General features: G+C 38.8%; 1 long non-coding RNA gene across 3 annotated transcripts; it reads right to left on the bottom strand.

The window, feature by feature from the left end:
- Positions 1-4,017: 4,017 nt before the first annotated feature.
- On the bottom strand, positions 4,018-22,736 carry LOC128909311 (uncharacterized). Of its 3 annotated transcripts, XR_008466329.1 has the most exons (4): positions 22,679-22,736; positions 21,963-22,038; positions 20,807-20,885; positions 4,018-4,849 (listed from the first exon to the last, which is right to left on the bottom strand). It is a non-coding gene; the product is annotated as an uncharacterized LOC128909311 (long non-coding RNA). The 3 variants fall into 3 exon arrangements; XR_008466330.1 differs by lacking the exons at positions 4,018-4,849; positions 20,807-20,885 and adding an exon at positions 6,262-6,568; XR_008466328.1 differs by lacking the exon at positions 4,018-4,849 and having other exon boundaries at positions 18,869-20,885.
- Between the last annotated feature and the right edge of the window lie 13 nt (positions 22,737-22,749).

Genomic DNA, 22,749 nt, shown 5'->3' with positions numbered 1-22,749 from the left:
GAAGAATGTGGCTACAAAGATAACCTAGAAACGTGAATATTAGTCTGCAATACAGCTGCACTCAACTAGATATTTAAGTAATTACAGAATTAGAAAGCTGAGCCTGTATGATGGCACAGTCTGTGAGCTTGTGGGGACAGCTCTCTCCCTGACTTGTTAAGTTGCCCCTTTTAGCAAATCCTTACTCTTCCTGGGTTTGGTGACAGATTGTTTTTTTTTCCTGTACTACTGTGTACCTGACATGCATTTTGTAAAGTAGCAGGACTCACTGGGCAAGGAAATAGTTACCACTAATCACATTAAGGCAAGAGAAGGAAACAAGGATACTCTGGGGAATTTGGGAGCCAAGAGGCTACACCTTCATGCATTATGTCATCTCCTCTAAGGAGCAATCGCTGGTCCCTGAGCCATGCAGTTTTATGTGGTTCATGCCCACTCTGCTGTGTTGCCATGCAGCATGGTTGCCTATGCCTGTGCTGACAGTTGGGCTGTGGTTGGGCAACTGGGACTATCTGGATTAAAATCATCCAGGGTTCAGTCTCTAAATGAGAATATGGAGACTCCAAAACAAAAAGAGCTAGGAGGGGTCAAAGACTTGAAGAGTGGACACCAGTAGCAGATAGGCAAGGAGAATGAGACAGGACAGACATAACACAGATTAGACAACGTGTGGTAGAAGTCAGTTCTCAGGGGAGACACCCAGGAATTCATTAGACTGTAGGGGAACACAGTGTGTTGTATACACTTCTACAGAACAGCAATACAGGTTTCTTGTGCAATAGAAGTTGTGCAGAAAAATAAATGCAAATAATAGCATACACTATGTATAACAGTGCCTAATCCAGAAGATCTAAGAAGTAGTTAGGAGATGATATATGTGGTTAAAGATAACTTTTATTGATAACAAAAATTAACTAACTTTATCTAAGAAATTATAAGATGTATAGAATCCCAGAACATCCCCATACTTAATATTAAACTTATTTAGGTGTGGACTTCTCTATAAGTTTGTGGAATGTTCAGCTAGAGACATAAATGTCTATCTTCATTTGTTTACCATCTAAGAACAGCATCTGTGCTCCTAAATGGATTCCAAAGCACATAGTTGCTCAGAACTGACCTTTGAAAACCCTAAATGAAATCTGCATGTGTATGCCAGTGTTTAGGTGTTACTGTTTAGCTTTGGAAAAAGCTGGTTGGAAATTTAAGAAAATGGGAAATGCATCAAGTTAGAATCTTTTTCCTATTACCTCTTGTAGGAATCTGTAGTCTTTGTGAACTCATGTTTTTCTTCAACAAATCTGCAAATAATTTTCAAGGAAACCAAAAATACTGTGTTAAGGTTCCAGGACTATCTGTTTCTATTATTTTGTTTATTTTCCCTCTATATACAATTATTAAAAAAAATAGGTATATATACATGGTTAAAGAGGTTAGGTGGTGCATGCAGATATGCCCTCGCTTGGACAGAAGACTTTAAAATTCAAAATGCCTTGAAAGGCAAAGTGGTAAGAGAAAAATAACAGTTCATAAAGACTGCTATATATTACAACAATATTATTTTTAAAAGTCATAGGCTTATGGTTTACCTTGCTGAATTAAACAGAATTAACAAAATGGAGCTCAGTATATCTCCCACAATCTTCAGTTTTTCCCCAGAAAAGTGCCTTTTCCTGCTCCCATGTTTCTCTTTTGTTCTTCACGTGCCATTTGATGGATATCTTGCCTGTCTTTTTTGGTTACTAGAAGGCACTAGTATAAGAAAAAGTATTCTAGGAAAGAATACAGATTATACAGAGAAGGACTTCCTGGTCTCACTGCAATATCAAGGCACACTTTAGCCTTGATCAGCTATGGCAGGGAAGAGGCAAAGCCTTCACTTCACCTTGAGAGCTGTAATCTCTGTTTCCCTTGCCACTAGCCGCTGGAAAAAGCCCGTGGCTGATACTCGTTTCTTCAGGCAGCATTGCAGTTTGTCTCACAGTATTTTGCCAGGATGGACATTTTTACTCAAGCAGTAAAGAGAAACGTCTATTGCCTGCAAGCACCTTTCAGTGACATGTTTTCAAGCAGTTAGGCAAAAAGTATCAGGGAGTACGTGGGTTTTCAGAGGCTGCCAGGCAAGACAAACCACCCCCTTCCTGAGGCTCTGGTGACTTGCTTATGTCCTGCTGAAAGCTCTGCAGGAAATGATGAGACAGAAACCAATTTCTTCTGGCAGAGAGCAGTTAACCTTTGGAAATCTAACTTGTATGTTACAGCAAAGGCTTTGACTAATACGGTACTTTGAGGGAATCTTTGTGAACACAGACACGATGCAGTCAGTTAAAAGTCTTCAATGCCAACATTGACAGACTCTTCTTAGCTGTGGACTAGAAGTCGCCCTGGGCTCCTGAAGCAGAAACCCAGCTCTCTCTGTCCTTACTCTAGTTGCAGATATGTAGCTTTCCCCTAGTCAGTGCTTCTGGCAAGGAAATTGTTACTCTTGCAAGAGTGGAAATGGGAAAACCTGCATTTCTCCAAACTTGTCTGGGTAGTCAGGAGGACTCTTCTAACAGACTGCCAGCTGGACCAAGAATAATGGAGTTCCAAGGTTTAAACAGTGGTCTGCTCTGGCCATTCTTGACGTAAAAAGATACTTGTACTCCCCTCCAGTTCAGTCCTCCCACTCTTTAATTTTTTGGTTCCCTTTCTTGGACTTCTACAGATTAAAACCAGAAAACAAACAGCATCCCTTCCCCCACTTCAGAAGAACACTTTTTTCTGCTTTTCTTGGCTGAGTGCTCCTTTCACACTCAGCGGGTATCCTTGGGATATCTCCCAAGGCAGGCTCTGCACAATGGCCCAGCACCAACAACCGTGGCTATCTAGTGCCTAGCAACACTGGCATGACCTCGAGGGGCTTAATTTTGTAATTGCTGTCTCTTAGATAGTATCCGAACTCAAACCAAGCTCCAAGACTCATAACCACACCAAAATCTCCTGAAAGGAACAGACACTCTCACTGGCCTCAGTTCCCTTTCTGAAGGTTCCAAGATACAGAGCCCATTTTCTTTGTTTTTCATTCATGCAATAACAGGAAATCCCAGAGAACAGAACAAGAGATTTCATTGTTTCCCAGAACTGGTAGCACCTTGATGGTTAATTTGGTTTAGACAGAATTAACTAAAAAAACCCAAATAACCACCCCCCTCATTCAGCTCTATGGTCTTATTATTAAGCAGCAATTGCAAATTTACATTGACCTCACCGGCACCAAGATTTCATCCCAAACACATTATCACTGCAGATGACTATGCACCACTGCGCTGGAGATCTGTGATCCATATTCTCAAATTTTTCCTAAGAGTTTGAAATCAGAGATCACTTGCCACGAATATATTCTGAGTAACATCGGTGAGGAACCACAGTGTTCTAAGGTAGTTGATCTCCTTCACAGTAACTGATTCACAGCATAGTTAATTTCTGGATCATACTAGTCATTTAGATACCTTAGCACTATTTCAAAAGCTGGCAACATGATACTTGAAATCATATAATTCGTAAGTATTAGGGGAGCATATTCTGGTAGCACTTCCAACTTCTGACCAACAACTGAATAGTTTGGCAAATGTCCTTTAGACACAGAGGACAAACACAGAGTTTGGACAAGAACACACTTCCGCTTCTTGGCCATGTCATGATCTTTACAGGAATAAAAATGCATCAAGCTTAAATGAAGTCCATCACAACATTTCCATAACATCTGTCCAATAGCGTGGTGGGTTGACCTTGGCTGGCTGCCAGGTGCCCTCCAAGGCACCCTATCACTCCACTCCTCAGCATGACGGGGGGGAGAAAATAACATGGAAAAGAACTTGTGGGTCAAGATAAAGGCAGTTTAATAAAGCAAAAACAAAGGCCACATGTGGAAGCAAAGGAAAACCAAAAGATTTATTTTCTGCTTCCCATCAGCAGGTGATATCCAGCCATTTCCTGGGAAGTAGCGCTTCAGTATGCATAGTGATTGCTCTGGAAGACAAATGTCATACTAATGAATGCCCCCCTCTCCTTCTCCTTTCTCTTAGCTTTTATCCCTAAGCAGACGTCATATGCTATGGAATATCCCTTTGGTAGGTTTGTGTCTGCTGTCCTGGCTATCTCCCCTCCCAAGATCTTGCCCACCATTAGGGGTGAAGGGGGATGTTGGAAAGACAGCCTAGGTGCTGCAGGAGCACTGCTTAGGAGTAGCCAAAACACTGGTGTGTTATCAACACTTTTCCAGCTACAAATACAAAGTACAGCCCTATGAGGGCTGCAATGGGGAAAATTAATCACCTCCCAGCCAGACTCAATACAGATAGGTTTGCCAGTTCTCTGGCCCTTTAGAATTTTGGAGGCAATATTCAACAAGTAACCAAACTTTTGGTTACCTATATTGATTTGCTGCAGATGAATGATTGCCAGTTGCCATGATAAATGTTAGTATTTTCCTCTAAAGTTTGCTATTTGCCCTCTCTAATATGTGATGGTGTTGACTCACAAACACGGGCAGATTTAACGAGCAGACAGTGGCGTTCAGCTGTCTATCTTTATGACTGTTCTTTGCTTTCCACAACAGGGAAATGGATTAATTCATCCAGCCATTTCTAAAGTGTTCCACTATAAAATCAGGACTGATTCTGATTATGTTAGAGAATGTGGTGATTTGCAAGGATTTTTGCGTGCAGTTCAACTGTCCCTGCAGAAGAGGTGACAATCTTTGGAAAAAGCAAGTCATAGGTCCTGGGAAGGCCTTCACATCCAAGCTGAGTCCCACTGTGCTGAATCCCACTGTGTCACTTTTGGGTGTTATCAGCTGTCTTCATTTCTATACAAGAAATTAACAGCATATTGTTTATGAATCTCAACAGAGGACCTACTTTCTCCAAAGACTTGGGATATGAATAATACCTCTCTGTGACAGACCAACGGTGACAGTCATTCTTAGACTATTTACAACATACATTGACATTTAAAAAGCAGTGGGCAAGTGTTGAACTTATGCTATTCAATTGTTAATTCAAAGTGAAATACATCACCAGATCATTCTCGTCTAAAACATAAGAAATATACAACTGGACTATTGCAATTCAGCTTATATCAGTATTTGAATATAAACACAAACTAGGTCAAAATTGTTTTAAGCTTTTTATAAAGGATCTTTGCAACATTTTAACCACATAACCTAAAGGTTATCTATAACTAAGGTTTATAATTAGACTAGATATAGTTTTCAGATTTTGTTAAGCCTTAGTTTATTTAATGGAAAAAAACACCCACAATTAGGACTGGACCATCACTTTGTAATCTGCCCTGAACAAAGTAGTAGCATGGAGTTTTCTGGGTCCTCAAACTAAGAAAACTGCTGTAGTCTTGCATCAGATGAAACTGAAGTCTCTTTAGTGCAATGATCTTAGCTAATGGTGGAATACAGTGAACCAAAGCCTCCTTGGCAGTTCTGCAGGGCCTGCTTTACCTCACTTACCTGTAGGATTAAGCTCAACAGAGAAATAAAGGGGACACTTTACACTCATTTACATCTCCATGTAGGGCCATGATAGTAGACCTTAAAGGACAGCTAATTAATTGACATCAAGACATCAAAGACATGGTTGGTTCTTAACAGCTTTTGAGTGATTAATAAGGCAAGTTGGGGATTAGAACCCACATCCCCCACTGCCCATCCTCAAGTCCTAAACAGAAGAGTTATCTTACTGTTCATTTACATAATAAATGAGGTTCTGGATCTCTCTTTAATCAAAATTTAGAATCACACAGCTTATTTGGAATTATGAAGAGAACTGGGGGTGTGATTGATCCCACGTGCATATTGGGAAGTACATAACATACTGCAAAGTTATAAAATACCTGGTGATTTCTATTTGTTTTAAGATTAGGCAATATGTGTGTTTGATTAACATTCCAACTTAAAGCCCAGTAAGCTCACCGCAAGTTATGTAAGAATAATTTAAAAGTATTTAATGAAAGAAATTATTCCCCATTAAAGGAACTGGGAAATTTCTAAATGCCTTCATATGTCAGACAGCTAAAAATATTTTATCATAGGAATCACAAAACTTACCTCTAATGTTCAGGAATTCATGTTTATTTCTTCAGTAAAATGTCATTCACAACAATACCATATTAATGAAATATACTACTAATTTTCATAACAAAAAACTACATACTTACAACTAAATTGTAATTACATTGTATTCTTTAGCATTTTGTTGAAGGCAGACTATTTTATAAGCTTTCATTATTAATGAATGAATGAATTTAGCTTAATTTTCCCATCACATATAAATGTATCTTAATTTTTTTCTATTCAGATGTTGAAGTCATGGGAATTAATCTTCCAGGATCACATTCAAAGGAGGCTTACTCACATTTGCAGACAGGGACAATAAAAGTGACTTTGGCCATTCTCAATGCCATTCCACATGATCTGGCCCAACCCAGCCATGAGGCTTATGGCTCCAATAGTAGGAATGGCTGAATTAAATGCATATCCACGCCTTCAGCAGTCTCAAATTGAAGACCGATCCTTTCAAAGATAAAACCAGAAGCAGGGCTCACTAATACACCCATCTGTAGCTGAAGTAGAGAACACTACCTCCATTAAGCACTTTCTGCCCTAGGACTGTAAACTCCAAGAGAGGAAATGCATTTGAACAGGCCATCTCTCAAGAGTTTTTACAAGAAACCTGGGGGTATTCTGACAACTGAGGTACACCTATAAATTACTGCCACAGTTTGTGACAGCAGATAAGCACGAGTAACTCAATTTACAGTCCTGTCTCCAGCCTCTAGATCTCTTTTAGTTCCCCCACATCTCTGAATTCCTGTCAGCATCAACTTAGAAATGCCTCCCCCTAAGTGATGTTATGTTCTAAGTAATTCTTGCTGCTCTCCTGGCAGCGTTGTCACCCTCTGCAGCTGGTTCCCTTTCCCTCTGCTCCAGGATCATTATCCAGGTCAACCCTTTTCTTGCTGAATGGACCTTGCAAACTCCCTACATCACGCTGTGGCAACTAAATCCACTTAGGAACAAGTCAGATACATCCCACAATATGCAGTTCCTGTATTGCCTCATGCATCAGATACAACGCCCCTGAATTGCAAGAGCAAGAGACTTAATTGATTCAATTTTAATTTGGAAATCTCTTTCTAGTCTAATTTTCAAAAGGTCATATTAAAACAAAATCTAAGATGTGACTGCTGTTACATAATGGTGTAAGTTTGCTTCCCTCCCCTAAATAGCCTTTTAATTTCATTGGAATTAGTTGCATAAAGCAAGCTGGACTTAGTTCGAGTTCTCCCTTCTGTGGATTTTTAGCTTTAAATTAGATATCTTGTGATTTTTTCTGATGGGTATAAATATGAAAAATAATAAGTAAGAGCTATCGAAGATACTTCAACAGGATCAATGAGATGGTAGGTAAATGTTGAGTTGAGTAGGAAGAACTTATCATGAGGTGGTAGGCTGAGGAACTATTTCTTACAGGACTGAGTAGAGCTCCGTTCCTGGGATTTCTAAAAGTAATCTCAGTGCAGGAGCATAAGACTGAATGGGTCTCAGCAGTTAGGAGAACACATTACACATTTTTTGGAGTAAAGTTCTAGCATATTCTGTTATTTTTATCAAATGATATTTGCTCTCAGTTTTCCAGCTAATTAATTTTATTTAAAGGTAAATAAAATGTTCCATGTTGCTTTGTTTGTTTTACCATAGCTCTGTAATTGTTGTGTTTGCTAAAATGGTGTTGCGTTCAGGTATCAGTGAGATGTGGACTGCATTGCTTCAAACAGAAGGGCTACTGCTCACCATCTTCATGATGTGGTTTGCATTGAAGAAAAATAATTTTGGCAGGATAAGATGACCCAAGAGGCCTATTCTATTTTATTTTTCATTACTTGATTTTTTGTAATGCATTCTCTCCTACAAATAGATACTTAACTGGATTTGGACCTACATTTAGCATTAGTGGATCTCATTCCCTTTACTTTCTCTGGTGAGATCAGTATTCTGCTGTGATTCACAGAGCTACATGGGTGTGAAAGCAGTTTGAGAAAGAAGAGTTGTCTCACAGAAGCTGAAGGAAAGAAAATGCCCAAATCTGATTGAAACCCTGTGAGAGCTAAGCCCCAGACTTTGGTCCTGCTGTTCTTTTTTTTTTGCCTTTTATTCCTTTAGAAAGGAATTCAAGGACCCTGGGTGGTAGGAAAGCAGAAGGATTTAGAGATGACCTCTACCTCACAAACTGATGATTACTGGAATGCAGAGAAAGGGTGACTCAATACCTGCCTTGTTCTTATGCACTTATGTAAACACCCGTTAGTTTTGCTTTAGTTGCTGTGATGTATACTAACTATATCATAATGCAGTTCAATGCTTCTGTGACCAGCCCACCAGTTTTTATAACAAGACACTTTGATATTAATCTAAAACCAGAGTATAAATCAGTAAACAATGTAAAATTCACAACCATTTTCACTTGCAGAAGTATTCACTGGAGGACAGAAACCAATGTGAAACCCTTAGGCAGGACCTTCCCTAAGTGATTTTGCAGGGCAAAAGAAGGAAAAAAACCAAATGCAGTATATAGAACAGTTCACATCTTGCAGATATATCACATGGATCCACATAGACCTTGGGGATGCATTTTTGTGCAGAGTCCCTGCACACCACAGAGCCCTATGACCTGATTTGAGGAAGTCTGTGTCTGAGGCGTGTGATTTGCTCAGCAAATAACAATTGAGCTGCTATTTTTAAGAGAGATTTTCCCCATGCTGAGGATGCTACAAGAGAATCTTAGCACTGGACCTATCAGCATTTCTGCAGGGCTGGTGGAGGCTGCACTACTCTCCTACAGAACTGGAGTGATTAGTGGAAGGGACCACTGCTTCTGTTGGGCAAAAGAGCCACTCGATAGCTAAGTCAGTCCTCTGTTCTACCCCCTCTGAGACCATCTCTTCCCTTCGCCGTTCCCTCCAAATCATTATTTTTCTCTTCAAGGACTGAATTATGGCGCCCTGCCTGTGTCCTTGTTAAGATCTCAGCTAGAAAAACGCTTTTGCTTAAGAAAATAACATCACGGGAAAGGCCATGGCAACGCAAACACTTGTTTTGCCAGAACACATTTATAGTGGATGGGTGGGTAGTTCAGATGGCCATGAACACTTAATAAAGCTCATTTTTCTAGTAATTCCCCAAGGCACTTTCTTCAAAAAAACTATTATAGACAGGCATTTCAGTGGAAACTGCCAGACTTAGAACAAATATGATTACCTTCCTTTCATAATTTTTTCCTGTCACCTTAGCAGTCTAGGGAAGGCAATTTCTAGTCTAAATAAATTGGATCATATTATGCCTTTTCAACTACTCAGTCTTTTCTAAGTTTTATTTTTGCATCCAAAATCCTAATAACAGCCTGTAACACATTTACATTCCTGCATTCTTGCCTCTGTTTTGTTGGGTACACAGTATTCCTTTTTTTTTTTCTCTCTCTCCCTTTGGTAATATAATCATTCCTCATTTTTCCAGATTTGGACAAACAAAAATGTTTTCAGCCTCAAGTTAGTGTTTAAACAACAACAAAAAATGCACCTTTGGCCTTCAGGCATGAATTTAAATCATTGAACTGAAGGCAGAAAGAAGCAATATGAAATCTAGGATGAGGAAGTCAAAGCTGTCTAAGAAATTTCACAGGTTCAGAGAATTTAAGGCGAAGATGAATCAATAGATCTCTTAGTTTGACTCCTGTTTGTCAAGGCCATTACATTTTACCCATTTATTATGGTATTGAGATCCACAACTCTGTTCAAGTGAAGAATTGCTTCTAGAAAAGTACACTGCTTTGTAGTGAGAACATCAAGAGTTAGAAAATCAACAACTTCCCCGACACAGATTAATCATACACACTGTTAAAAAGCACACCTGACTTCTCATTTGAATTTGTATGATGACATATGGCATGGAATACCCCTTTGGTCAGTTGTGGATCAGCTGTTATTGGGCACCAAAGCCAGATCAAGTCGTGTCCCTGCTGCACTTGTACTGCTTCTTGTAAGGCTTGCTCTCCATTGGTTCAGGTAGTTCCTGCTATAGCAATTCCTATAACATGCAACTCAAATCATGAGTTACAACAATTTAAAGGTATATCCATTACAATCTCCACCCCGGTCCCTTTGGGCCAGGTTATAGGGTTTAACATTGCAATGAATTCCTCCCCATGCTCCTAGCCTGGCTAGCAACAAGGGGTTCCTGCAACATGCAACCCAAATCCCAGGTTTAATCTTGCTCACAATTTCTCTACCTCCTCCCCCAGGGTACTATTTTCTAGTACTTTTACGTGCTTGAGTCCTTTCCACTTCATATACCCATTTATAGCACCTGGCTTCTTTGGGTTTCTTTGTTGAAGTTTCATTCCCCTGCAGAAACACTTGGAGTAAAAGGTTCATCTAACCTCCTTGACTAACTGTTTGGTGAAACTATAAGATTTAAAACAAAGGACTCCCTTTTATTTCTAATCTCAGATAGAAAGGCTTTTTTAGCAAATGTGGATATATATTCATACAGAGGCATTAAAAACACACCTAAACATTAAAAACCAGGCAAAAGTTTCCATTACATAGATAATATTCCCTCAATTATTACAACTATGATTAATTATATTTTTTGATCAAGGTGATATTTTCTCAGCTCCTGAATTATGAAAATAAAAGAAGGAAAACTTCTGTAAAATCACTTCAGCTCCTGATCTTGCAAGGATGTGCAAAACCCATCCATGAATTGTGTGGGAAGCTGACAGATCGGGGGCACACCTTCTCAGTTAGTATCTCAGGGCAGGTCTGATAGAGGTGGCTCTGCTTCCCTATTCTGTCCTTATCGGCTCTTGTTGCACAGAACAGGTCCTTGCCATTTCACCTGTTTGACAGCTTGTGCCACACGTGTGGAAACAACATAGAATTCCTTCAATCTATCACAGTATTTAAGTCTGCTAGAAAGACAGAAGTGTCTGCTACAGGGAGGGAAACAAACAGCAAGTTGCTTTGTACTGTTCAAAACAGATAGAAGAAACACTTCTTTCAAAGGACAGTTGGACTGAAATGTCACAGAGTTGGGTTTTGACATATTGTGACTAAATGAAGCAAGTAATGAAAAGGCTGGCAGAACAAACATGGGCATGCAATGGAGAAAGTATTGTCTTGGCTTTGGGACCTACGTGAGGGAGGTGCAAAGTCATTCTGCAGAGAAGGCCAAATTCCATGTTTAATGACTGCTTGTCTAAATTTAGGACTATATGATATGCTTATCTACAGCAAGATGCACACTGATATCAGTGGGGTACTGGCACTAAGATCAAGGGGATAAACTATCCTTTTGTACTGTGGTAGGTAACTCAGGCTTACCACCACACTTGTTTCTCAGTTGAGGAAACATTCCCACCTTGACCTTCACTGTTATTTCTGCACTTTCATTTTCTTCTATACAGTTTTCCTTTTGCTGCTATTAATTCCCTTTCAGACCCCTTTTCCATTTGTTTTTTTTTTTCTTCCATTCCCCTTGGAGTTTTCCTCCCTGTAATAACTGCTCTTTCTTCTCATGTTTAATTCTAATTGCCTCCAATCAAAAAGTTTTGCTAAGTATTCCAAGTCATGCCATTAAATTTAAAGTTACCTGTTCAAAGACAGCTAATGCCATTCAGAATATTATTTCAAGTTGCCTATTTGTAGAGTCCTGAAGAAAATGCTGCAAAAGTTTACAATGAGTTCATGTTTAGAATATTGTAATGGATTTTTTTCTCTCCAGGGAAAGTGATGGGTGTAACCACTGTAGCATAAGCTATTCCACAATAGTTGCTCTTAAATAACTAGTTGCAGCTTTTAGAATAGCTAAGAAATAGCTTAAGCCATGAGAGCTGTATCAGTCAACTTCCTTGTGTAGACAAAAGCTTTTGTAAACAGGACAGCTTGGCACATGATCTACTGTAATGTAAACTTAAATTCTGGAGAAACTGGATATATCATGGGTTTGTGCAGTACATCCCCTGGGGAAAATAGAAACACTCCACGGACTCAGATAGGTCTTTTCTTGTGTCTGTTTTCTATGAACCACATTGTTGGCTCTTCTCTGTCCCTAATTGTTGTATTATGATCTTTCTGGCCTCCAGCTCTTTGTTCTAATGATTAAACAAGACTAACGTTTTTTTTGAGGTCATAGTGATAATATGATAGTCCCTTTGAAGGGATTCAGTAAACAGAATACAGCAGTAATGCATAGTGATATTTTCAGAACCTTAATTTTGACTTTTGGCAATAGGTGAAGAAACCCTAAGTATTTTTAAAAACTAAATATATAGTGGGCAGAAAACCCACCAATAATAAGCAAAATAGGTTTATAAAGCACAAGACTCACTCACTTCCCTTTCTTGAGCAATTACAAGAAAATTTCACTGGGCAACTACAAAAACAAGTACAGCTGTTAAGTGATTCCTTTAAAGGACAGCATTCTTATTACATAGTCCCTCCTGTCTAAGATGGCCATCCAGAAGTAGCTTCCAAAATAACTAATATAATTCTGTCTCACTTTGAGATTCCTGGTAAGCAAATGATTTTTAGTAGTTAGTGTTGGCCATGTGGAATTCAACTTGAGAATGTTTGACACCAGCATTCTTAGGCACGTATATGGACATCAAAAGAAAAGGGTTTTTTTGACAGTGTTTGCTTCTTCTGGTGGACTGTAAAGAATCTTAGAACACTGGCTTAGATTTTGACAACTATCTTTCAAACATCTAAAGTTAGGTCAGTTAAATTCCCGTGCCTGAAGCATGTTCTACCTTTGAATTACACATATGCTAGATTTAGCAATGAATATTAGGATTTAAATGAATCAGTGCATGCTGCCTAAGAAAAGCATACTATTAGACTAGACCTGGACAAAGAAAAAGAAGAAAAAAAAGAAGGAGAATGATTATGGGACAATGATTTCTGACATGGACCTGGGAAGAAGTGGTTTGTCTCAGAAATATCAGTGGCTCTTCCTGGTGTGACCTCTTTTGTCCTCTGTCCTACATCTCCCATGGCAGCAAAGCTGTTAAGTTGTCTCAGTCATGGTCCCAGCTCTGCTTTGACCACAGTTTTTTCTGTATAGGGCAGCAAAATTTTGTTTTGCCTGTTTGTTGAGCAGTCATTAGTTGATCTGCACTCACCTTCTTAGGTTACATTATAAGAACAAAGCCAGCCCAATTATTTAGACAATAACTATAAAAATCATGTTTCTTTTTCTCTGGAAGTTATCCATAGAGCCAGAAAATGACAATGTGAATATGTAATAAGGGAAATGACTGTGGATGACAAATGTTGAGCAATTATATCTGATCTCACCATGAGAAATGATGAGTAAAAAATCAGTGTGAATTGTGTACTTGTCTGTTGTGTGCATGCATGCATGCATGCATGCTGATTACGAGGAAGAGAGGTAACAGCCACTGAAGCTTGTTGCAGCATTTTGAGGAAAAAAGTAAGAAACCTGCAATGTGGCCTTTTCCCAGCTTTCTGACTGACTCCAGAGCACTGCATTGAATTTGATATGCCAGACTGTCAAAAAGAAATTTCACAGAAGAAAGGCCACACTACAGAAAAGAACTGATGAAGTATACACCCCTGAAGCAGCAGGCAGCAAAGGAGCACAGGTATTTGAAGAGTTTAAATGCCAAGATGAAATGAAAATGTATAACTAAAAATGTTAATATGAAAGTGGCAGAGGCTAAGTATCAGAGAAAACTTTTTGACTAGTCTTGGGTGTCTTGGTGAAGTAATACAAAGTAATACAAATCTCCACATACAATTTTAACACTGTTAATTCTAGCACCAATAACTGTACAGTTTGTAAGAAAAAAGAACTGTCAGGGATTAACAGGAAAGACTATGAGCTGTTTACCCTTTCTTGACCATTGAGATAGCACCTAGATCTTGCTCTTGCCCACAGAAGTCCAAAACACACAAAACTGTACATTTTTAATTTAAACACTAGGTGGCTCTGTTGGCTTTTTTAAGTACAGCATTTCCCAAATCTGCACCAGTTTTGAAAAGTAGTTGCGATTCAGAGACAGTTCTCCATTGACAGTCATTATGGACTATGTAACTTTTTCTAGAAGAGCCTCTATTGTGAATGATCACAAGGAAACATAGATATTGTATATATAAAAATAAATAAGTAATTTGTCTTCAGCCTTTGACCAACTTGGAACTGACAGCCAGCTCAAGGGACAAAAAGGCACTGGTTTTCAGTTTCTCCCCTGTGTTTTACTGTATTTTCACAGTTAATTGTGCCCACAGGATGCCTGTGTGGTGACTAAGGAGGGGGAAATGAAGGCTACGGATTCTGGCTCCCTGCATGAAGAAAGTTGGCAAAAGTGGGTTTAAACTGTTGATATGCTCTTCCAATTCTTGAACCACTTTGCACCCATTTGTGTCCTATTGGCAGAAGAAAAACTCTGTCCTTTTTGTCTTGAGCTGGTTACAAGTAACTCAAGACACTGCTAAGGCAGCTATGGATCCCTAAACCATGTAAGCACCTCTTCCTTCCCACAACACTGCAAAATGCTGAAAAATTGTCCTGAGGGATTATCCTTGGGATCATTCTTCCAAAGTGATCATCCCAGAGCTGTCCAGGCTGACCAGTAGTCAGATAGCTTCTTTTCAGAGCAAGGGACCCAAACCAGCCTTAATTTGGGGGAAAACTGATTCCACATTATCAATCAGCAAAATTAATGACTAATTTCATTTGGGACCGTGAAAACATTTTATATGTCTTTCAGAGGTGTTGCAGATCTGCAATCCTTTCTCCTCTAGTCTTTAGCCACAAGTAGCATACTTCCTCATGTCAGAAAAGACATGGATGCATTTTTTTCTTAGCAACCTTGCAACTGTCACCCTGGACTGGGACATAATAGTTATGCCTCCTTTAAAACTTTTTTGTTCTTCCCTGTTGAATTAATCAATGGAGTATTCATCACTGTAGAATTCATCACTGGAGTAGTCCTTGCAGGGTATTTTGTCAATCATCAACAGCTATTTTTTGTATGAACAAATTCAATACATCATGAACTGTTAAAGCATATCTGGAAAAGCAAAGAGACAGAATGTATGTGAAGTTTACTCTTGCTCTTTTATCAAATATCCAGTTTCAGTACCAGATTAATAAATGAATGTTTGCATACAGCAAATTTACCTTTACCCATTATTTTGGGGTAGCATATATATAACAGTTTAAAATTTATATTTAATTTATATGAAATAACAACACAATCTGAGTTTTGAAGAAAGACTAAATCAAATTGAAAAAAAGCAAAGTTGAAGAAATATCAATGTGATGGTCTCTTTTTTAATTATCTACTAATTTATGTTCTAAATTCCTCTGATAATTCTGTTTTGTATACAAAAGGATGACAAAATTCAGAAAGTAATTATTAGGGAAGCCAGCCAATGAGTTTAATAGCTCTTTATTTCCCCCACTTTTGCCTAGATCTGAGAAGACTGGCTGTTCCCCTACTCTCTGCTTATGCCCACTGGACTGTACAGAGATGACAGGTACGAGCCATTCAAACAGCTGACTAATCTAGCGGATCACCTTTCATTTAATACTTTCTTTCACCTGCTCCAGTCTCTATTGGCTACCTGAGACTTAAAGAGATTTGTCCACATTTGAGCTACTCCCTGTAGAAAATACTTATTTTCGGCTGCGTGATCTAGCCAAGAGTTTATTACGTACAGAGACCCTCCCCACAGGTCCTTTGTGTTTCCATGGTAGCACAATATGCCTGAGTGTGGTAATCTACGGCACATTCCTTTGGCTTAATAGTGCATTGCTATGACCTGTCTAAGTATCAGTTAGAGGATGTCTTTGCAGTATAGTGGGAGCAGACGTGAGCTTATGCTGGCTGTAGTCTTAACCAACAAAAGCTAAGAGCTCAAAGAGCTGTGCTATATCCGGTCATACAATTTTTGGATCAAAGGCAGATGGATCAAAGCTGGCTCACATCCCCCTGGCTCGCAGTGCACAATGAAGCTGTAGAACAAGCTCACTACCATAGGATGTTGCGGACACCAAAATAGACATGGTTAAAAATGGAACTGGACTCATTCTTGGAAGACATTCACTGACTGATGACAATCAGTTAGGATAGTCCAGATTCCACCCTCAGTTCATAAAGATTATAATGCAACACAGCAGGTGAGGCACAACAGGAAAATGATTGCTCTGACACCAGACCAGAAACTACTAAAGTTTCTGGTCATACTGAATTTTTCTTATAGGGCTGGCTGGGCATTAGCAACAAATGAAAATGGAATGGGGTATGAAGGTGTACGGTAAAAAATGTGTAAGTAGAGAACCAGAGCAAAACCCTAAGCAGAGCACCCCTGTACACCAATCTTTCAAGTTATCCATGGAATTCAAGGCCTTTCCAGGGAGAAAAAAGGCTAGCAGAAAGGGGGGAAAAAATCAAACTTATGAGGGGCACTAAATCAAAAGGGAAAGGTATGTAAGAGTTGCAGGATCAAAAATTAGGATAGAGGGAATTGAGTGAGGCATCAAGCATAGAAGCCCTGAGAGCATCTACCACTCCTTGAAAGTATCCCAAGTGTACACCACCTGAAGATGCTCTGCTTATACACGAGAGGACAAGGGAACAAAAACAGGACCCACCATCTCTGGGATCTCTCCTAGTATCTGCTAGAGAGAGTACTGAACACAGGGCTCTTTTGTCTAGGCCTGATGGCACTAAGTGACTTGGAAATCTAACTTTGCACACAAACATTGGAATAAGGTCCTCTGATTGCAGCAGCAGCTGAAACATAAAGCTTGAGATACACAGAACTTTATTTCCCTTTGTCCATATTGGATTAAGTTCACTCTTCGCAATAACTATGAATCAGTAAAGCCTTTCTCAGACCCTCAGAAAAGGGCACAAATATGACTTAGGTATGTGTGCTGGTTTTTTGAACAGAAGCGAATTTCCTCCAGGTTAAGGAAGAGATGGGAGTTTCACAAAATTGCCTGAGTGAAAAGTACCACAGCAGCAAACAGGCCATTGAAGTCACTCTGGAACCAGAGAGAGATATATCTCTAATAACGCAAACACTGCTTTTCCCTCCTTTTAATTCATACGCACTAATGGCACAAATAAAGAAGTCTCTGATAGGAACGAATGGTTATGTAAGGTGAAACCTGCGTTCCTTGCGTCGCCTCTGTTGACATAAGGCTGGCGCGGGCAGAGGCGGCAGGGAGGGCGGCGAGCTGCCGCCGCGCCGCCGGTGGTGCGGAAGAGCTCGGCCCAGGCCCGCCCGGCCGGCAGCGGAGCGGAGCGCAGGGCGCGTCCCGGTGTGTGACAGCGGCGAGCTGGCGGTGCCCTCCGGCGAACCGCAGTTACAAACAATGAAATATGTTATTTTCCCACTGCCTAGAGGGTAGGAAAAAATGACGGAAAATTTCCCAAGCTGTAGATTCCCATACCTAATATTTTAGATGAGCTTTATGGAAAGAAGACAGGCTTTTCTGAGTCACTTTGTGTATAAGCATAGGCCTGGCTATAGCAGTTTTCACTCAGGCAGGTTGGATGAAAATAATAAAGCAATTCCTACCCTCCCCTGGGTGAAAGTTTAAGTTTCTACATGAAAAAAAGAACATTTTGGGTTGGCTTTCTTGCCAACTATGCCTGCTTAGCACTACACAAGCAATATAGAGAAGGTTTATTTGGGCTGTAAATGGCCAGTAGGAATCCCCATGTACAAATGAATTCCTGGCTTTGGAGGTTTGCTCACACTTGTAAATGCCAAGACTTGGAAAATACACTTGTAAAACAAAGAGAAGATGGGGGATGTTCTGGGGACAGGGAAGACTGCAGTAGCAACACCTACCCCTGAGTTTATTTAAAGCTATCTAACCTTTGTGTAAGGTTATGTCTAAACTATATCTTGCATTTCCCAGTTTCCGGGCACAATTGTGTGCTCAACCTGCATCACACAGATATCTGTTATTTGGGAAAGAAACTTCTGACTTGAGGGCCAAACAACCCAGATGCAAACGCTTGTCACAGATCATCACGAAAACCATAATGGTCATCTAAAAGTAGTACGTATAAAGAACTGAATATCACTTAATGGAACTATTTGCATTTCCACTGCAAACACAATATGTAAGCCAATTTAAAAAACACAGTTTAGAATTGAGTACTGTTTTTTGCAGAAATCGAATGATTCAGAATACTTTTTACTTCAGGTGTTTCCCAAATACACCACAGAGTTCCCCTTTGTGAGTTGTAATTACACTGTTTCATTATTTATCATGCACTATCAGTGTCTAATTTATTACACTGTTGCTTGCTGAATATTTTATTCTATGTGCATTCTGAGTGAATAAAATTCCTCTTAAAACAAAGCTGAGTAAAACAGCACTGTACATCAGAGTGGTGGTTAAAACGCATTTCATCTGCATATCACATAGCAGATGTGAAATGTAACTTTCAGAAAATTCTCCTTTTTATAAATCAGATTAAAGGTCTTTTAGCTCCATATACAGGTTTGTCTAATACAGTCAGGTCTCTCTTTCTTAGAACAGTTCCAGAACTTCAGATAAATTTTGTATAATGTCAGAGGAAGGCAGTCTTCCATCAAATATAAATACTTGCAAAGTGCAAGCTAAGTATGTTTGAGATAAACTGGCTTTAAACCAGCATTTTTACATGGCTGTTGTGACCAAAGCAAGGCAGTTACTGGATGCCAGCAAAGAATTTGCCAACTGGCTGGAAAGAAAGCTTTCCAAATATCTGAATGACAGCTTACAATTCCAAACACAACAAAGCGTCCCATCTTGCTTGTAAACCTTTCTTGTGCAACAAAGTATTACAGTATATTCCATTTATAAACTCATGGAAAACTTCTGTTATTTCAGACTCAGATTATTAGGACAGTGCAGATACTTTCCTAGGTTATTTTTAAAGCAGTGACTGAACAGTCACATCCTTTCGTAATTTCTGTATTTCACACTTCCATTTCAGCTTTTCAACAATCAGATTTGTATTTGCACACTATATTTATTTTATTTTATAATATACTACAGGACAATTATACTCGCAGGCATCCTTTCAGAAAGGAGAATGTTATTTGACTGAAAAAAAACCCACCAAAACAAACCAAGAAACAAGATTCCAAACCTACTATCAGTTCTAATGTCAGTGCAAGTAATTTTGAAAATATTTTTCACTTTATATATGCATCATTGTATCGTGTATGTATATACTCCGAACACCCACAACTATCCAAGGTGGAGTTTTTAAAAAATTGGCCTAATCAAAGTTTCTCCTCCCTGTTGCCCCTCTCATATACTTTCTCGAATGGCCTTGAGCAGTTTCCAAAACACAGAAAATTTGCTACTTATATCTAGAGTAGGAACCAAAATTTTAGATTTACAAATTCTAGTTTAACTCAATACTGAGAAAGACCTGATCATCTGTATCAAGAGTTCTTTAACTGGGTCTAATTCAAATACAGGACTCATACACACGATAAATTTCTACAAGCTTTTTGAAAAGCAGTGGGTAAGAAAGATGATGCTTTTTGATTTGCTGATTTTATAAAACAGAGAGATATGATTTGCTTTGTATCATTTCAGTCACTCAGTGGAATAATTTCCTCCCTTTTTGAATTATTACAATTTTCATCTATCATTTTGTTTAAAAATTTGAATCATTCTTCCTTTCTAGTAAAGAGTATTTGATAATGTGACTCAATTACCTTTCACATTTGATACAAACTTCCCCTCCAGCTTTTGGAGATTATTTTATTTAAACATGTTTTTTGACGTTGGAATATCAGTTACTCTTCAGTGAGTAAATGCATGTGTGCCAAGCATATCATTAACTGAACTGATTAAAGATCAGAAAAGCAACTACTAGCTCTAATATTGCTTGGATGCCACTAAAGGGTATGTTATATATTGAAATATTTCATTTGATCCATCAGTTGTTTTGTTATGAATATCAGAGTCAGCAATATGAATCTATTTTAAAAAATGATTTTGAAGTCCATTAGCTTTTAAGACACTGTTCAAATGAAAGCAGATGATTTATAACAGCTGAAACAAAGTCAAGTGAGAATGAGACCATTGCCTAATTTTGATGAATATGCATTCCAGCTTTAATCATTTCCCAGACAAGATTTGTCTGTTTCTAAGAATAAATATTCATAATACAGATGTATATTTAGGGTTTTCTTTATTTTACTCCATTCCTCAGTAGATGTTGACATCCAAGCAAATCATCAAAACTTCTACTGCATTTCCTTTTGTTAAAATAGACTGACTGTGAAAGAGCAATCCAAATACCACGTACACTGGAATAATCATGAATTTACTACTGCCATCAAAAGAATAATTTCTAAAGTAAGGCTTAAAGTGAGCTGAACGCATAATAGAAATACAGTATTTAAAAAATAATATAAAGAAACATAATCATTTGTAACTTTGTAGTAAAAGGAAGGTGATAAAGGATAACTTTTTCTTGTATAATAAGATTAAAAAGAAAAAAATAAATACATTTTCACATAGTGCAAAAATTTACCTAACTACTGCGTTCTACACAAAAGAAGTAAACTGAAACATAGATGGCTTCGGAAAGTACTAACATTTTATAACAGGAATCAAAACATTTAAAATCACTCTGGAGACACTTGCACTACTTTCAATACAGTGTATAAAAGTATAATCTACCCACAGACTGACCAGGCAGGAAGACTCCTTCATGGGACAGATGGCAAGTGTTCAACAAGGTGTTGACTGACATCACTGGGGTGTTCCAAGTCTGTATGCAAAGTTTAATGCTTTATGTTTTGCAGGTGCTAATAGAAGTGTACAGCAACACCTACTTTTGAAAATATACTATTTCATTGTTGTCAGCTTACTGTTACTTCCATTTCCCACAGATATATGTGAATTGTTCATTATAAGAACAGAGATAGGACATGAAAATAGACCCACTAGTCAAGTGAATATTCTGAACGCATTTTGTAAAATAACTGATCATAGTAATTGCTTCTGCAAAATGTGAGAGGACCTGAAGTATTTTCTTGTTAATTTATTACCATTACGCTATTCTTACAATCCATCCTGATTTTATTACAGATCTTGCAATGGTATTTTCTTAATGCTCCAATTACTATAGATGCATTTACTCAGTTATGATCTCAGTTTGCCTTTAAAGGTTTCCAACTTGTTACAAAAGGAAAGCTCATTTAAATAGTCATGGTCACCTAGAACAAGTGTCCTACGTCCTTATGGATTTGTACTTGCTTATAGAGGGTTTTTCTTTGTTAAGGCATTTTTAAGGTCTCCCTTCTGTGTGAATTCTCTGGCCTTCATAAAATGTGAACTCACATGCAATGTTTTCTTCACTTGGGGGATACAGAGCTGCCTGTTTCCATGAAATAAAACTGTAGAAACTCAGTTATCTTTGATACTGTTATTTTTGGTGGTTGGTGGTTGGTAGAAAGCCAGCAGTAGCACAAGAGGGAACTCTTCCAGGCCCTTGCATTCCATGGTTAGAAGAGAGATTAAATCAATTAAGTCAAGAACCATTTGCCAAGATGAGAAGAGGAATCCAAGAAGCCATGTGATACCTGAGTCCAGCAGACAGGGTACAGTTATGATTAGAGGGACACTAAGGAGCCCAAACTGCCAGGCAAACTCCATGATGGGAAGCAGGCAAGTTTGGGCAAGTTCAGGCAGGTGGTTGGGAGAAGGACTTGGGGAACAGGAGAAAGGAAGCAGGACTAACAGATCAGCAATCAACGGCCGTACTGAATGGCCAACAGCAACAGGTGTCCTTTACTCATATATCATGTGGGTAGGGCAACCGTGAGTCAGATTTACAGACACTTACAGTATGTAGTTTCCTGGGTGGCAGATGGCTTGTCTGGGTGTAGCCTGGCAGTAGCTGATGAAGACGTTCAGAGTTACTGTGGGAGAAACATGCACACACAACATAAGCCTTTTTTTCCTAGCTAAGAAACACTGTCTATTTTTTTAGTATTATTATTAGTATTATTATTATTTTAAAATACTTTTGAAAATTATTTTGGATGGCTGACTCATTTTCAAATGCTTTGGATTGGTACATGTCTCATACAATAGCTGCAGCCATAATTCTTAGCTTTTTTATGAGCATATGAGGGTGATTGTGTTGATACTAGTGTAAGAGTCAAAATATCTGGCCACCTTTGTAACTCAGACTTCACACACTTTTGCAACTCTTCTTTGCAACTCAAACTTTGTATGGTCACCTACTTTCTTTTCGCATCCACTTCTTCACTATCTGTGTGAAGTAAAGGCATTTCTAAAGCCAAAACCCCCTGAGGGTTATGAATGGAGCACTTCTTCCTTTACCAATTTGGGAGGGCATAAGGGGGACAGCACACTTGCCACAGAACTACCTGATCCTTCACATGTTCCATTCATCTACCTTTACCCTGCTTGTCTTTTTACACAAAAGACCTTGTTCTTCAGTTGCTACATTCCCAGTACTTCCCTGCACTGAAAAGATACTTTTATATTTAAATGTCTCCACATTGGACTCCAAGTATTGCAGCCCAAACTTACCATAAACCTTAGGATCCTTAGGTCCCTAGACCTTTCAGCTTCAGGGACTGATATCTCTCAAAATAAGATTA

This window comes from Rissa tridactyla, chromosome 4 (genome assembly GCF_028500815.1).
Source record: "Rissa tridactyla isolate bRisTri1 chromosome 4, bRisTri1.patW.cur.20221130, whole genome shotgun sequence".
Classification (NCBI taxonomy): domain Eukaryota; kingdom Metazoa; phylum Chordata; class Aves; order Charadriiformes; family Laridae; genus Rissa; species Rissa tridactyla.
This window is presented reverse-complemented; position numbering and strand designations above follow the sequence as displayed.